The sequence below is a fragment of the Panthera onca genome, chromosome C1 (genome assembly GCF_046562875.1).
Source record: "Panthera onca isolate mPanOnc1 chromosome C1, mPanOnc1 haplotype 2, whole genome shotgun sequence".
In the NCBI taxonomy this organism is placed as follows: domain Eukaryota; kingdom Metazoa; phylum Chordata; class Mammalia; order Carnivora; family Felidae; genus Panthera; species Panthera onca.
Genome location: NC_138346.1, coordinates 68474179 through 68490341, shown reverse-complemented (window position 1 = coordinate 68490341; position 16163 = coordinate 68474179).

Sequence of the window (16163 nt, the reverse complement as noted above, 5' to 3'; positions counted from 1 at the left end):
GGTGCCCAATTTGCTTTCAGCCATTTGTGCTGAATCTGCCTTCCCCACCTTTTCCCCACAGGCATACAACATTTGAAAATTCTTTGTGAAGGAGCGGTCAGTTATTGGATAAAAGTGACCAGCTGACTCAGGCTGGTCAGAAACTCATAAGATAGTCTGGTATTTAGGGCTTTTCACACAGAGCTTGGAACCAATCAGATATAGTCTCTCTAAATTTAACTAAAATAATAATCAATAAATACTTGTTTCATTAATTAAAATAGTATATTTTCTAAAGTCTCTTTAAAAAGTAAAAACTTTTAAAATATTCTTATGTCGATACCTCAAAATAGTTTGGGAGCAGGGAAATGAGTGGATATTTAATTTTTTTTTTAATGTTTATTTATTTTTGGGAGAGAGAGAGAGAGAGCTTGAGCATGGGTGGGGCGGAGAGAGAAGGAGACACAGAATCTGAAGCAGGCTCCAGGCTCTGAGCTGTCAGCACAGAGCCTGATGCAGGGCTCGAACTCACAAACAGTGAGATCATGTCCTAAGCTGAAGTCGATCGCCTAACCAACTGAGCCACCCAAGCGCCCCATGAATGAATATTTTAGATGAAACAAAATTGGTCCTGTGTTGGTAATTGTTAAAACTGGTGATGAGTTTATAAGTGTTTAATGAACTCTTCTGTCTACTTTGTACATTTTTAATAGTTTTCCGTATTAGAAAAATTTTAAACTCTGTTCTTCTGCCTAGAATCAGCCCTGGGTCCATACAATGTAGGGACTTTTCCTCCCTAGTCTATTAAATATCTGTTTGCATACAATTCCAGTGTTTTCCAGAGATACGTCTGCTTTTGCACTTCCTGTTATCAGATATTAAAGTTAAGAGAACTACTGTGCCTTCGACTACTTGTAACAAAACACCTAACTAAATGTGATGTATACATAAGGACCTTTATTTATCTCAAAAAAGATATCTAAAGATAGATATTTTTAGGGACAATTAAAAATTGTCATCATGAAAGACATCTTACCATCTTTGCACCTTGTCAACCTCAGCGACAATTTTGTGAAAACTTTAGACGTCATAAATTGGGCTAGTTTTATCAATCTCTTAAAATGGCAGCTGAAATTCCTGCTATGACAGTATACAACGTCAGATTAAAAGAGAGAATTTTTTCCATGCTTGTTCTTTTACTAAATTCTTTTGTGTAAGACTGTAGCAAAAGTTCCTTAACGTCTCTTTGCCCACTGACTAGACGTAAGGGAGACTGGAAAATTAGTAGTTGATATTTTCAGCTTCTACAATTTAAGAGAGGTATTCCGCCATAGATAACATGGTGAGGAGGTGTGCAAATATTTCTTGTATAGATAGCCAACAATAATTCCTAGTAGATCTCAGTAAATGGCACTAACATGGCCTCTGTATCAGTTATAGAAGCCACAATAATGCTGAGTAACAAACAGCCACACAATCTCAGTGCTATAAAATACACCTTTTAAAGCACATATCTATAGGGTTTAACTTATCTAAACTGAGCTTAATGTCATCTAGCCTCATTCATGAATCTATGGTTAGGGGCAGGTTGGCATGTTGTCTTAGCTGGTCATGGCTGATCTTGGTTGGGCTGCTTACATGGCTGATTAGTTGTCTGGTAGATGAACTAGGATGGTCTTCGCCGGGGTGGTCAGGGAGACGGCTCTGTTCTCATGCCCTCTACTCCAGCAGGCTGTCCTAGACATCTGTTTATGGCTGCGGCAGAGAGACAAAAGCAGAGAAGCAGGACCACACGAGAATTTTTTTCACGTTTATGCATGTGTCATATCTGTTCGCTTCTCAGTGGCCAAAGTATTACCTAGGTATCAAGATGTCAGGACACAGACTCTATCTTCTTTCTAAGAGAAATGACAAAGAAATACGACAAAGGTTGCATACAGAAAAAAACAGCAAAGAACTGAGTCTGTTGTTGTAACTCAGCTACCAAACCAAACTTTGGAAAAGCTAGACATTGGTGGCTAGCCCTGACACTTCTTTTTTCCTCAACTCCCATTTCCAAAACGCTCAAATCCTCTCCATGTTTCTCCTTAAATGTCTCTCTGTTTCTTCTGCTCTCCATTTTATTAGCAATACCGTAGTGCAGGCTCTTAGTGAGGATTCTGCAATAAGATCTCAGCTGGGGCCCCTGTGCAGTGCCACACAATAGCTCGAAAGATGTTCAAGAAATGGATCTGAACACGTGACATTTTACCATTTCAGTGATTCAACATTGCTCTCCAAATAAAAATAGAACTCCCCTCCAAGTTCCTGACGATTTTGGACTCTACTTAGCTCCTCCATTTTGTCTTGGACCATACTCTCCACCTTTTAATTCCAGTGTCTTTACAGTCCCCGGTGCTTGCTCTCTTCCCTTCTGTCATAGTTTCTTTGCACATGTTGTTTTTTCTTCCAGGAATACTCTTCCATCTGCTCTTTGCCTAAATAGCTCCGACTCATTCCTCAGATCTCTGCTTAAGTGTCACTTTTCAACAGTCTTGCCTGACCTTCTTTATTAGAACCAATCACTCTAATACAGATTCTCATCATAATACAAACAGTCCCTTTGTTGAATTATCCTAATTAAAATTTTATATTAGTTTTGGTGACCTTTTCAATAACCTTTATATTTTAAAATAATTTTAGAGAAACAGAGGAGTTGCAAAGATAGAGTTCCCATGTACCCTTTACCTAGTTTCTTCTAATGTTAACATCTTATATAACCACGGTACATTTAGGAAAGCTAAGAAATTAATATTGGTATAATATGGCTAACTAAATTACAGACTTTATAGAGATTTCATCAGTTTTTTTTTCACTTATGTCCTTTTTTACTTTTCAGAATCCAATCCGTGATACCATGCTCTATTTAATTCTCTCTCTAGTTTCTTCTAATTTTTGACATTTTCTCAGTCTTTCTTTGTTTTTCATGACCTTGTCACATTCCTAAGATTTCTGGCCAGGCATATTTGAATGAAATTCAATTTGAATTTCCCTGACATTTTCTCATAACTAACACTAGGATTATGGCTTTTTGGAATGAACATCAATGAACTTTGGAATGAACTTCAATGAGAAGCACAGTTCCCATTGATATCGAGGCACATGCTGTCAACATGGCTTATCACTGGTGATAACTTTGGTTACGTGTATACAGAATTGTCTACCAGCTTTTTTTCATTACAAAGTTACCATTTTTCTCTTCCACACTCTACTCATTAGAAGTGAGCCACTAAGTCAAGGGCACACTCAAGTGAAAGGGAGTGAAGTTTTATCTCTTGGAGGTGGGAGTATCCATAAAGTTGTAAACATATGTTAAAACCACCACAATAATTATTAAATGTTCGGGGGAAATGCTTGGTAGTTATGTAAAAATTCTCCTTAAGTTTTCGCCTACTAATTTTAGAATTCATCTATGGATCTTGCAAGCAGAAATTATTGTTGTGATATTCTAATGATCATTATTTTATTTCCCTCATTTCTTCTATATTTATTATCTAATATTATTCCATCTATTTGGAACACTTCCCTCCTCTCCTCCATTTATTTAGTTATCACATATATATTTATTTTATTCTTTGGGTTGTGATCCAATACTATCATAATTTATCATATTGCTCACATTGTTACAGCATCAGACATAGGAAGCACATCTAGATAGGCTCCTATGTGCTTTTTATATGACTTCGTCACTTTTTTTAGTGTATCCTGTATGACTTTATGTTTTCAGTTTTTATTCAGGTTTTTGAATGGGATATACAATTGAATGATGCAAAAAGAAGCTATATATATAATATACATTAGAAATATAATAATAATATAATAATTTTACTAAAATTCATGTTCTCTGAAATTAAGATTATGACCTTTGCATCTTTTATGCTGCATTTGCCTGACATGACTTGGTCTGGCAGCTTCTTTTCTTTTCTTTTTCTTTTTTTATTTTTTAAGGTTTATTTATTTTTGAGAGAGAGAGAGAGAGAGAAAGAATGAGAGAGGGAGGAGCAGAGAGAGAGGGAGACACAGAATCCAAAGCAGGCTCCATGCTCTGAGCTTTCAGCACAGAGCCCGATGTGGGGCTCAAACTCACCAGCCGTGAGATCATGCCCTGAGCCAAAGTCGGACACTCAACCGACTGAGCCACCCAGGCGCCTCTGGCAGCTTATTTTCAACCTTCGTGAATCTGTTGTAGGTCTGCCTTTATAGACATTGGATTTGCTTTGGGAGCCAATGTGCACATTTTTCCAACTGGACCAGCGTGGCAGCCCGGAGGTACTTATGCTGATCAGATCTCTCACCAAGAGAGAATCTGCCGCAAGGAGTGGAGTTAGGTACCTTCCTTGGCTGCCTCCACCGGTGGGATTTACGGCAACAAATATCTTCAGCATGCTCTGTCCACACTGCTCCCAGCCAGTGGCTAACACAACCAGAACACTTCTGCTCAATAGGACACTATTTAATATCAATCTTTGCTGGAATTGCACATAGGCCTGTCTGACACTATCTCACAGATGTACTTCAGTCTGACATGTCTTCTGCCTACTCCCATATCCTTCCCTTTCTCCTTCATAGGTGTCCAACCTACATCATGACCTCCCTTCTTATTCCTGGTTGCCTCTCCTGGAACATTCATAAGTGTCCCCTACAGTTAATCTCTTGCATTTCTAACTCCATTTTGGTATCTGTTTCCTTGAGAACCTCAGCTAACGATGCATTTCCCTTTACATTTATCAATATGAAAGCGAACTTTGCTCTTCGTTGTCTCTCAGTCTTGTCTAGGATTCTACCAGTTTATGTTTCATCCCTTCCTGTCATCTTAACTTCTCTTCCCTGAATTCTTACATTTCATCTTGGCAGTCTTCCTTCATGAATTCACTCGCTTTAAATAAGTAACAGAACTTGGGTCATAATTTTCAGCCGCTCCATTCATCTTTTTGGTGAATGCTTTTTGTCTGCTGGTATGTTTTCCTCTTCTCTTATCCTTTTTTCTTTATAAAATCGTTGCGTTGTCTTTATAAAATCAGTGCTGCTATGCCACTTTATCTTTCATTATTCATTATTGAATGAGCTTTGCTTTTTTTAAGACAAGATCTGGGAAGAAATATGGTGTGTGTGTGTGGGGGGGGTGATTATTTCTGAAGCCCGATTAATACTTTATTAAAAACTGGGTCTGGGAAGCCTCCTTCTACTCACTTGGCATTCTCAGTTCTTGCAACAGTGTTGCAAGTAAATGACATTGCTTTTTTCACTTCAGAGTATATTCCTCTCCATGATACAGTGTAATTTTACCCTATAATTTGGTCTTACAATATCTACTGCCACTGCACTGAATTTCTTCTCTTCCCTCTTCTTGTTTCTCTTGTGCCGAATCCCGGCTGCTTTGAAAAGCCTTTATCTATATTTTCAATCTGCAGATAGCTCTTATTATTACTCTGCAAATGGAGTTTGTAAGTCATTTTGTATTCTCCTTCTTTTGTTTTGCATAATATGTAGGAGAAGAACTTGCAAAGTGCTACCATAGACAGCCCTGTTTGCACCGGTAGCCTTTGCATGCAGAGCAGTCTACTCCAGTAGCAAGGATTCCCAATGACGGCAGTATTGACAATTTGGGGCAGATGGTTCTTTGTTGTGGAGACTCTCCTGGGCATGGCGGGACGGTTAGCAGCGCTTCTGGCCTCTAGCCACTAGATAAGTGCAAGTAGTGATGATCAAAACGATCTCCATCTATCACCAAATGCTCCTTCACAGGCAAAGTTGCTTTCAGGGGAGAATCACTCCACCAGACCAAAAACCCAGTGAGAATTGCAATGTCTTCTTTGTTAAACTTTCTATTCCCAGTACTTAGCATAGCTTAAGCCATAGTAAGAATTCAAATGCAATATTTTGATGGTATGGATGACTAAGTGGAGAGAATACCATTGAGTTTATTTGTCCTTCTTCAGATCTGCATTATTAGGAGATGATACCTTATGATGTAATCATATTTTGACCAACAATAGGATTTTCCCTAGTGAAAATACACACAGAATTCTATATATGAAGGGGCCTTGAGGATGATCCAGTACAAAGCTATTATTTAATAAACAAAGAGATTGACATCCAGAGAGTTTGTGACTTCTGCCTTATTACACAGAAATTTAGTGATAAAGTTGAGACCACCTCTCTACACATCAAGGCTTTCTCAAAAATACTATGATGTATTATTTAATCCAAGACTGCTCTTAGTAAATACATATTCTGTAGAATAAAACCTCTGAAAATCAAAAGAAAATTAAATAAAACTCGTGTCTGTTTTCACAAGTAAGAGAATGGGAAGAAAACATCACAGGAAAATATTTGGATTTAGTTTATGGGAGAAAACAACACAACTGTTTTTCTAAACATAGTAAATTATCAAGGAGACACATGCTTTAATGGCAAAAACACAGTAAAGAGTCTTAGCCCTGCTAAGAATCTTGATTATTTTGACAAAGCATGATTTATTTTTTAATAAAGAATCTAAACTTAGTGTCACTAAAGGAAATTTAAAAAGCTGTCTGGATAAAAGGTATACACTAGTATATTTTAAATGACAATAATTACAGCATTGGAAAATGCAATTTTAAAACTCTTTTAAAAACATTTTAAAAAAAAGCACTAAAGCAGCCTGTGAGATTCTCAGGAGTGTTGTTCTTTGTTACTAATGTGGGATGGGACGAGGTTATGCCAAGTTAAATGGCAGGCTGACTGGCATAAGTATGACCAGGTTACAGGCAGATACTATAACATAGTTCATGAAAAATATGACAGTCACACTTGCCTACATTGTATGGTTCAGTGGTGAGGAGGAGATGGAATATTCTCAACCAAGACTGACTTTTTTTTTTTCAGTTACTGAGTCAGAAAGAACCCTTTTCTGGCAACATCTTCTGTGGGAACCAATATTTATCCTTCAACCACTGCGTATAACTACTGATTTCTCATTGATTCACTTGGTTGAAGTAGGGAATTTGAAAAGCTCGCAAAATCAGTCTGTTATTTGAAGTTCTATAAATGGATATGGAACGATTTCTCACTAATAGAACTCAAAACTTGCTTACAAACAGCACCGTTCCTAAGAGCAGAAACTGCAGTGTTTTTTGTTTTGTTTTGTTTTTTTAACTTTAATTGCGACAAAGTCATTGAAAGTGTTTATATGAAACTCTCCAATGTCTTATCAGGAGATAGCAATTTCTAGGTCGAGGGGAAATGTTAATTGTGTTAAGGATAAAAGGAGTGGAAATGGTGTTTACTGTAAAAATAGAAACAAAACTCTGAAATATATCAGATGAAAATTATGGCCAATATGAAGACAATTACTGCAAAAACAACACTAAAGTTGTGAACACCTTGAAGGGAAGGACTGTGTTAGGTGCCTTTGTGTCTTTGATGACAAATAAATAGGTTGCCATTTAATGGGCAGTGAATAAGCGTCCGTAGAAAGAATTAATAAGTATGCAAATTAGGTTATTACAGATTTCTGGTACCAGATTTTCAAAGAGAAAGTACATTCTAAAAACAACCTCTTTTGGAAGTTCTTTTAGAAAAATAACTCACTTTTAGTGTAAAAAAAATTAGAGATTACAAAAAGAAAAAAGATAAAACTTTCCTGTATCTTACTATCTAGATATAGCCAGTATTAACATTGGGAAGTATACTCTTCTAGACATTTTTCTTGTCACAGCAGGCTCTATAAGTGTTTCAAAAGAGATGAAGAGTTAGAGAAGAAATAGGTTGTCTTAAACACTTATTGTCACTCATTCACTTGCGGAAGGCTGCTAGGTGGGGCTGTTGGGGAAGATTTACTCTGAAGAGCATGCCACAGGAGAAATCAGGTGCTAACCCCCTTCCTCGGTAGATTTTCTCAGTGCGCACCATCATGATTTTCTCCTTTAGGGGAGAAGTTAGCCTTACTGGCAACCAATACAAGACAAGAGAGAGAGAGGGAGCACTCTGCTTTTCTAAAAGAATAAGGACCGCTTGATTTTAAATTTCCGGTTAACCATAATAAAGTTCTGCTGAGAAGTAAAAGAGTATTCACTTGCTCTAAGTAAATCAAATAGAAAACATCTCTTAAAACTATTGACCTTGTTAATAATTAAAATTAAACAGCTTTTACCCAATTTCTTTGTTTTCTCCTTCCAGCAAGACTGTAACTGAAGAATGCCTGGGATTTGCATCACACAGTGCCACATAGTGTAGAGTCAAAAATATGTGAACAAGCACCACCAGAAACTATCAGGCATATGGCATGAAACACATTTTCATTCATCCTCCAGAGGGGAAAAATACATTTCAACGGAATGCAAAATATCGTGCTCTGGTTTACTTGCCAAATAGAGAAATGTATGAATTCTAGCATGGAAACCAATGGCTAGTTTGCATTTGGGAGGTTTTAGAGTAATTCCTCCACAAGCAAGTAATTTGGACAGGTTAGGTGTTTGGGCGTGGGAATTTAAGAGTTTCTTAGAGGCTGCCTGATTTTCCTTTTTATTTGCAGACTGAAAGCTTTTGCCCTGATGAATTTCACTTCTGTAGCAATCCAGATTTCTGCAGAGCTGAATGCAAGGGAGCCACTGCCACATTCATATACCCTGGTACTCCTCTATCTTCTAGAGATTTCTGGACTGTTGCGTGTTCATTGTTTTATGAAGCACCATAGATAAAAGAGATATTCATCTCTTTGTTTATAGAATCTGTTTCCTTTTAAATAGAATTACGAGCATCAGCAATGTAACTGGACAAGACTGGCAGACATAAAATATTCAATAACAGCCTGCACAAATCCTCACAAATAACCAGTTTTAATTAGTTAACTGGAAATGCATCATCCTACAGGAAACAGGACAACTGGATCAAACGTATTTCAGAAAGCTGCATTGGAGTCATGTTACTGGCAGAAAAATTACAACCATAATTCTCAGAAGTAAAGGGTGTGATTCTGTTGACTTTTTAACCAGACTTGCCTATATCATAGGTCAAGCACGTGTGTCAAAGTGACTTCTGCACAGCAGTGACTTCTCTTACTTACCGGATTTGTTTATATGAGTAAACAGAACTCATCTCCTCTGAAACCCAGCTCAGAAGAAAAGGCGGCATCTCCAGTGGTGAGCAGGATAGGAAGAAACCGACAAGGGCAGAAATAGATCTTTATTTATTGCTCCCAGCAGGTGTCAGATGCCACAGTTTCTTTGCAACCATCAACACCCTGGGGCTCTTTAGTTCCACATCCAAGACTAGGAAGAAGGAGGATGGTGACTAACCCCAAGGGATTAGGTACCTGAATCCTATCCCAACTACTAGCAGACTCCAGCTGCGTTTAAATATATTTTTTTAAAGAATTTCTGATGCTCAATGGTTGCTGATTACTTCCAGATTTTAGTTCTAGCCCAGTGAAGATTTGCCGGAAAGAGTTTATCTGTTATTGTTAAAGTTGCCATTGCTACAGGAAATGTCTTCTCTTAAGCCAGTTCCCAAAACCTGAACTTTTACATCAGTTAAACAAACAAACACAACACAAACTGAGCTGACATAATCTTTAAAAATGCATTCATGGCACTGAGGGAAGAGGGAGAGGAAATGCGTGGGCAAGACATGGCATTCCTTTAAGATTCTTATCAGATATCTTCAGAAACCAGTTTGTCATTGCTGAAGTCACTATATTAATGCCTTTAAAGGACATGAAGATGTGTTCTTTACTCACTTAAGTCTAAATTGACAAGCAAGGTTAACTTTTGAACCCAGGATAATAGCCCAACTATTTAAGGGGCATAACTATTCAGAGTTTCTCGCCACCCCTGCCAAGTTTATTCAGAATCATTTTCCTCGATAGCGAAACACACACACACACACACACACACACACACACACACCCCACACCAAAAAACCACACTCTCAGACACTCAGTAGTTCATAATATTTCATAGAAAATTTGAATCAGTTAGGGACCCAAACCATTTTCTAGGATGATAGGGTATACGGTATATGTGTATGCGTTTACCTCAGTAGCACTGGGTGTTGTATGGAAACGTTGAATCACTATATTGTACACCTGAAATTAATATTACATTGCAAATTAACTAACTGGAACTTAAATGAAAACTTTTAAAAAGCACTGAAGATGCCCAATTGACATGTTTAGAAGGGGTAAGATCTTACAACACCCCGATGCCCTAAATATACCCTTCCATGGATCAGACGTGTGCTAAATATCTCTTCGTTAACACTTGCCCCTTGTGTTGTGGCTGCTGCTGCTTTTAGAATCCTGGGTTGCCAGAGATGCTTCTTGGAGGTGTGTTCTGCCTGAAGGATTTTCCTCTGGGAAAATTTCCTCATCCTGGATGTCAACCAGGCCTATCAACTGCCCTTTGACTACTACTCATTCTCCTCTCAACTACATTGAATACATAGAGTTTAAGAAGTCCTGTTTTTGCAAAACTGATGAGAAGTTTTTTCAAGTGAGTGTATAGACTAATTAAGCACCATGTGACAAAAGTCAATATTTTTCAAACATAAAACCACCCCATTCCAGAAACAGACATTTTATGTCCTCCCAAAGGAAAAAAAAAATCCACTCAGCTTATCCATGGACACTATCTTCAATCACTCTTTTTGTTGGCATAAATCACTCTTTCTATGGTCCCATTAAAGGACAAACATTTGTCTAGGTCTTATTTATTTCATCAAGCTTGCAACATAAACATACAGTCTGAATTATAAAAATAAATGGAGACCATGTCGATACATAAAACATAAAATGAAAATTGAGATAATTCAGCTAATTGTGATCATTCCTTCTTCACCATTCTTCTTTGAGATGATCCAGATAACTGAGGGAAAAGCATGGCCTCCTTTTCCAGATCATTGTCTCAATTGGTTCAGTTTTCATGTGCGGATAAGAATGGAGTGCGCTAACAACGTATCTTCTTCATATCTTCAGGTCTCTACCCATTCTTTCTATACCTTCAAAGTATATCACCATGGCCACATCTAGAGTAAGAATGCTGGCTAGCTATTGCGTCCTCTCAGGTCTTCACAGTAAGCCTGTCCCAATCCTAGAACCTAAAGAGGACAATGTTCTGTCAGAGCCTACTGCTCCTGCATAATAAATTCTTATTAAGTGCCGCCTATGGTTTTCAGTATTACGACGCTTGAATTGTCTGGAAAAGGATTGCATCTTGAGAAATCTTATAATAAGCTTCTGTATCAGGAAGAATATGGTCTTGCCATTGCAATTTGTCCTTCTCCTGTGTGGTTTATAGCTAATTGAAGTCAATTCATCTCAGAACATGAGATCTGCACTAAAGAAAAGACGACTTGCTTTAAAAACAAATCAGGGAGTAGAAATGAGGATGAAATACCCGTAATTTTTACAGGATAATGATCACATCAATACCAAAATAATTATGTTCCTTATTATATCGTATCTATAGCCCGCAACACATTACACATTATCTTTAAACATTAACAAGCAGGAGAACTAAATGAAAAGTTAAGTAAATGAACATTTATTTAATGCTAACTACGCTCAACTTGAATACTAAACACAGCATTAATGATTAGGATATGGATGTTGATTTATAGAGTGCACAGTCTGATGAAGAAGACAGATACAGATGTGACTAATGATCAGATGAGGTAAATCATAAGAAGACCAGGGGCAGACAGCTTCTGGACTTAGATGAAGGATCAGTCATCCGAATGGGAAATCGTGGCTGCTGGCACAGAAGAGGAGACGTGGGAATTAGGTCTCATAGTATGCACATGAAACATAATTGCGAGTCATAATCTTTGGTTGCTAGGGTCAGAAATATAAAACTAGTTTTGGAAACAAAATACAAGTTTGCCACTTCACAAATTGGGACTTTTAAAGGTAAATCTGGAGATGAAATTTAAAGCGGGAACTCAAAGCCTCGACGGTTACCCTTCTCATTTTGTCTGATTGTGTCTCAGTTTCGTTCCACCAAAACAGCTTCCCTCTGGGGCTGCAACCACAGCCAAGAACTGCTTGAACTCACGGTTACCACTTTATGACCAGAGAAGAAGGTGACTTCTCTATCCTTATTACGTTTTGAAAAATCCACTTTAAAGCTCTTACTGGTCCAGCTTGTATCACACGCCTAACTTTTAGACCGACTACCAGGGCAGGGTAGGAAGGGTTTTCAAAGAAACAAAGATAATAATTTTCCACCACAAAGAATTCGGAGAAAATGGGAACTCGATTCATTAAAAACACTTGTATAAGTCTGTAGATGAAAAGGAAGAAAAACTGAAGGAAATACTGTAAATAACACTGCAAAGAGATTTGGAGGGCAGATTATATGGCACATTGAGTGTGATTCATAGTGCTTAAATATTTACCAATAGAGCACAGGGAAGCATAAGATATCTGAGGACACGATTACCTCTGTCATAAACCATAGATTCAGGGGGTCACATAGAAGGAAAAAAAGAGGGTAAGGAGCGGATAAAGAGGGGAAGAATATGAGATGAAGGTCAAGAAAAATAGTTTTCTAGTCCTGATCTGCCATAATTTAGTTACATGACTTTTGACAAATCACCTGTCTTGGCTTCAGGCTTCCACATTCATAAGGATAGAAATCAGAACATCTCTTCTACCTTCCCATTAATGTTACTAAGAAAGAATGATCCTGATTACCCTTGAATTAGTTAGAAGTGTTAAATAAATGCACAGTGTTATTATTTGTAATACCACTGCCACTCCAATTTTCATTTCATTAAGGAATTCAAGACCTGGTTCTAAATTTGTCAGCATGGATCACCGCTGCTTGTTTGAATTTCAGACTCATCCAGGAAGTACATAAAATGGAGGAAAATAAAGTCTCGTTGCAAATTAATAAAAACAAATAATGTCAGATATGGACATCTCATTCTAATTGCTTAAGAAAACAAGTCTCAAACAAGGGGGAAAAAGTCAATATGATGTAAAGGGAAGATCTTGGGCTTTGCAAAAAATTTGCATGGCATTTAGTACCTACTCTACACTACACATGTGACTTTGGGAAATAACTTGATCTCTATGAGCCAAAACAAATGGAAAATAAATATATTTCCTTGGGTAATAAATTACCCTTTAAGCTTCATCTGCAAAATAGCAATATCTTGCAAAGATTGAAAGTAATGAAAGTCCAGGGGTGTCTGGGTGGCTCAGTCAGTTAAGTGGCTGACTTTGGCTCAGGTCATGATATCATGGTTTATGGGATGGAGCCCCATGTCGGGCTCTGGGCTGACAGCCCAGAGCCTGGAGCCTGCTTCGGATTCTGTGTCTCCCTGTCTCTCTCTGCCCCTCCCTGGCTTGCACTCTGTTTCTCCCTCTTTCTCTCAAAAAGGAAATAAACATTAAAAAAAAAAAAGTAACAGAAGTCTTAAGAAAGTATCTGTCATTCAATGAACATTAGGTCCTTCGTACATTTGGTTCATCACATTGCCCTCAGCTTTCCTGTTCTAATTCCTAACCACAAATATTAATCGAATATAGTAAATAAAATCAGTATTGTACATAAAAGCTATTCATTAAATTGAGAGCCCTCGGAAGATCTCTCCACACCCTTTCAAGCAAATATTCATAATACATCTACTATACAAAGAGTGTTGTTTTCATTGATCTTGATATGCTTATCAAGAAGAAGTAAGCAAAAAATTATTGGTCATTTCAGGGGATAAGATAAATAAATATAACAAATTAAAGAAAAAAAGTTTAGGCGGAACTCATTCTTTCTTGCTTTTATACCAGGAAATTGTTGTATATTTTGAAACTGTAAGTAAAGGTTGGGGTTTGACTTAAGCATGTGTTTTTCTTTCAAAAAAAATTGTTATTACAAGTCACTAAAATCTGATCATTTTGTTTTCAGGCATACATGAAATCTAAGGCCACTATTTATTAGATGGTCTTAGATTGCAGTGATAGGAAAGCTAAAAGCTGGCTAAGATAGTTTGACCTTTTTCTCTCCACCTTTTAACTTTTTGATTCTGGCTTACCATTACACAGAAAATGATTGTAAATTATAATATTTTCCACTGTGTAGGGCACACTTAAATGCTTGTAGAGATAGTGCTTCTAAGAAACTCTACTGAACTTTTTAAAACTGTTTTTGTTATCTGATCGAAGTTTGGTGATATTACAGTTTTCTACTTTCAAAAATACTTTTATACTCTTAATTATAATTTGAGAGTTCAGTGATACTGAACTCTGCATGGTAAATAATATTTGAGGTTTCATGTTTTTTTACCAGATAGATAAGGATGATTTTTATAAACCCATAATAATGGGCTGCCCATCCTCAAAATATAATCTCCCTGGAATAGCTATATTGACTTCTATTATGGTATACCACAACATATGTATATTTAATCCTATGATGCTTTTATATTTATCTGGTATGTAACAAGAAAGAAGGAGAAAAATGTAAGAATAATTTTTTCAGATTAACTTTTAATGTACTTACCATTGATGATGTTCTTTATTCTTTCCGTCTGATGTTGGGGAGATACTATCATGGGCAAGGAAAAGAAAGTAAACAAAAAAGAGAAAGACAAAGAAGAGGAAAAAGTAGAAATAGACAGACTTCTAGAAACATTATCATCTGGTCTTCAGAAATTCAGTTGAAACGACTGAAGGAAGAAAAGAGACCCGACTGTTCTCTTTAACTTCCTAATCTTAAATTTTGGTCACCCTTTAAATAATAAGACATCTTGGAACAGGTCAATTTAAGGGGAGGTCAGAGGAGAGACTCTAATACATCTGCTGTTTATCACAGGAATCAATAAGAAGGGGGGGGGGGAAGTAACTTCACATGATCCACAGTGTGCCAGAATACTGTGAAGTTCTTTGAACTCTTGTCACGTGTGAAGTGGGGCTCGAAAGGGATATGAACTAGTAGAGTTTCTAGATGATCAATAAGGCAAGTTGTACTGAGATGGCCCATGAGCAATGCTATTCTACTAGGTCTAAAATATGAATATTCTCACTTGGAGCAAACCTCTTTGAAGCCTACAAATTAGTAGCATCGTAGCATGAAGGGAAAGGCAAACTTTTGGGACCCAAATCAGACATGGGTTCTGATTTGTCGCCACTAATTAGTCGCCACCAATTATCACTCATTTAACATTCTGCAAGTTATTAAAATTATCTGGACATGTTTCTCTAGTTGCTAAATTGGGGGGGAAATACTTAACTCATAGTGTATTTGTGAGTATTAAGTAAGATAATGTGTACAAATAGTTGTGTAACAGACTTTCAGTAATCGTTCGTGTCATTATTCTGCCTCCATTTTCCCACTCTGTTGCACTCTACTCTACCTATCCGAGAGACAGCAACAGGCTCTGCAGACTATCTAAGTTCAAGTCCTGATTCCACTTAGTTTACTCATGTTTATAATGGGGACAATAAGAATACCGTCTCCATAGGGACGCCATGAGAAATAAATGAGGTGATATGTATAAAGCGCTCAGAAGAGAGACCGGAGCATGGATGTCAGGACATAAACGTTTGATATTAACATTTATTTAATTGTTAATCTCCAAATAGTCTCAGAACAGTTTGGCTGTGTGTTCCTCTTTCTTTCTTATTGAAATTTGAATCACTCTCATTACTCACAGATACGGGTTTGTTTTCCACTGCTTCCTTTTACAGTTAATCTGTTTTTTAAGAGTATTGTGACAAAGGAAGATCTATCCCACGAACAAAGAAGTATCCAGTAACGCATTCTTCTGGGCTGACAAATTCTGGGAAGACCACACCTGGTACCTGTTTCTAAAGCGGCTAAAGCAGGTGCTAAAATAATGTGTGCACATGATAGAAATAAAGTTGAAAGGCAGAATGTTGGTATCTAATTTTCATCAACTATTAAACAGGGACAAGAACCAATCTCACAGTGTTATTTAAAAAAAAAGAAATAAAAATTTTATTTTATGTTAAATAAATGCAAGGTATTCAGCCTCTGTATTCTGATATATATAAATATATATATTCTTATATTTTACTTATATTACATTATATGTTATATATCATGTATTACTATGATAATAATTAATGATTAATATATAATTTAATTTAAAGAATTAATTTGTGGGATTGACAAATCCAAAGCCTATAATGTGGAAACTTATGC